Raw genomic sequence first — 2,419 nt, 5'->3', positions numbered from 1 at the left:
GGAGAACTGCATCTTTTTAAAAATTAATTAATTAATTAATTAATTTTTATTTTTGGCTGTGTTGGGTCTTCAGTGCTGTGTGTGGGCTTTCTCTAGTTGTGGTGAGTGGGGGCTACTCTTCGTTGAGGTGCGCGGACTTCTCATTGCGGTGGCTTCTCTTGTTGTGGAGCGTGGGCTCTAGGCACACAGGTTTCAGTAGTTGTGGCACATGGGCTCAGTAGTTGAGGTGCATGGGCTTAGTTGCTCCACGGCATATGGGCTCTTCCTGGCCCAGGGTGCAAACCCATGTCCCCTGCATTGGCAGGCGGATTCTTAACCATTGAGCCACCAGGGAAGTCCGAGAACTGCATCTTGATTCTTGGCTGGATTTTTTTTTTAAGTATCTTTTTATCATTATTTTTTAAGCACAAATGCCCATGCAACTTTTACTTACAAGGTAGTTCTGTATAGACTGAATTAAAAAGTTAGTGACTTGATATTACAAATTATGTACAATTAAATGTAGTTCACAGGGTACATAATTACACTTCTCACTTCAGAGGGCAATTACAGTTGAGACTGAAAGAAAGTGTAATGTCCACTCATAGGTAACAGGATGGGAAGTCTCCCTGAAGTTTTTGCAGATGATTTTTATTTGTTATTGCACAGTGTGAATTTCTAGGGGAAAAAGTAATACACTAACCCTTGGGTCCCATACAGGCAAATTGAGATTGCATTCTTCAGGTTGTTTCAATAGGACTGGCTTTTGCCATTCCCATTTAGAAAATACCAAGAAAAATTTATGTACAGGAGTTGATGCTATTGCATTTGGACAAAGCTGGCAAGTTCTTGCTACTAGCATAGCCCAGGAAACACCACAGAGGAAACCTAATATATTGGAATAGATGTGGCATTTAGCCCACAGTTTGATAGATCTCAGGGTTAACCTGAAGTTGTCAATGTTTAGTACTAGATGTAAAACTTCATCAGTTACCCTGCAATGTTAAGATTTCTTATGTATCTTGCATCTAAATTTTTAAGCAGACTGTCATCTCTTAAGTCCAAGTCTTCTGGAATAGTCTGCAGTGCTCATCTGGCAAACAAAATATCAATCTCTATCCCGTGAAAACACAGCTTGATAACTTATTACAAATGCCTCTTCGACAGCTCTTACATCTTTTACTTCTCCCTGTAATTTCAACTTATCATAGAATGAGGTGAAAAAGTCGCTTCGATCATCATGTCTTGGGGCAACACACAACGCATCAATATCGGTACCTTTCGTAGGTACTCCTCATCTATAAGATCCAAACGTAAAAACTCTTACCAGGTTATTTAATTTTGCCCAAATGAAAATCCTGCGCTGCAGTCCTCTTCCTCTCCCAAAACCCCCGAAGGACTTGAGTGGCAATTAGTTTCTGTGTAAGTAGACGGTCAGATTCCTTGGGGGATGCTAAACTGATGGGACAGATGACGCCATGGTGCTTCTGCCGCGGCTGCGCTCGCCATGATCGCTGCGTTTTACGGCGGCGGCCACTTCCGCCCTGGGCGTGGCCACTGAGGCGGCAGGGAGCGGGGGCGGGCCTCAGCCCTGGGTTCGCGCCTCAAACCCCGGTCCGCGCCTCAGACCCCGGTCCACGCTCACTCCCGCCCCCGCTCCCGCCTCAGCCCCTGCCGCCTTCACTGCTTCTCCTCCTTCCCCTGGGTCCTCACGTGGCACCCGAGAGCTACCACAGCAACGTTCTAGAACCCTGGCTGGATTCTTGCTGAACTTCAAAATCAGTAAGTCCTCCATGTTACCGATAGAGCCAAGTGCTGTTAAGAGATTTCTTGCCAGAAAAACAGTGATAAATACCATTTCTGCAGAGCTTATCGTATACCAGACCCTGAATATACATTATTTATGACTCCAAAGAACCTTCTGGGATAGGTATTATGTTCTCTTTTGCAGAGACGTGCTTTGAGAAGCCAGGTTACTCTTGGTGACTGACTCCTACGTGGTGAAGTAGATATTCTGTCCTGGGGTGCTCAGCCCATTCACATTGGATTATCAGGGTCACAGAGTAGCGAGGGTAGGAAAAGCCCTGTTCACGTCCTTTTTTTTTTTTTTTTTGCGGTACGCGGGCCTCTCACTGTTGTGGCCTCTCCCGTTGCTGAGCACAGGCTCCGGACGCGAAGGCTCAGCAATCATGGCTCACGGGCCCAGCCGCTGCGCGGCATGTGGGATCCTCCCGGACCGGGGCACGGACCCGTGTCCCCTGCATCGGCAGGCGGACTCTCAACCACTGCTCCACCAGGGAAGCGCTGAACTAACGTTTTTATAGCACTATTACCCTAACATAATATATATTTATTCTTTTGTTTATTGTCTGCCTTCCTCCATGAGTATGTAAACTCCATGAGGATAGGGACTTTGTTCACAAATAGGGGAGTGCTGTGG

The 2,419-nt window shown here is 46.2% G+C and overlaps 1 pseudogene across 1 annotated transcript; it reads right to left on the bottom strand.

The window, feature by feature from the left end:
- Positions 1 to 637: 637 nt before the first annotated feature.
- Positions 638 to 1,774, bottom strand: LOC307060472 (poly(A) polymerase alpha-like; annotated as a pseudogene). Its single transcript has 2 exons — positions 1,590 to 1,774; positions 638 to 1,536 (listed from the first exon to the last, which is right to left on the bottom strand). The product of its transcript is annotated as a poly(A) polymerase alpha-like (transcript).
- Positions 1,775 to 2,419: the final 645 nt, after the last annotated feature.

Source organism: Hyperoodon ampullatus (genome assembly GCF_949752795.1).
Source record: "Hyperoodon ampullatus genome assembly, chromosome: 11".
NCBI classification, from domain to species: domain Eukaryota; kingdom Metazoa; phylum Chordata; class Mammalia; order Artiodactyla; family Ziphiidae; genus Hyperoodon; species Hyperoodon ampullatus.
The sequence above is the reverse complement of the archived record's forward strand: the minus strand, read 5'-3'. Positions and strand labels throughout refer to the sequence as shown.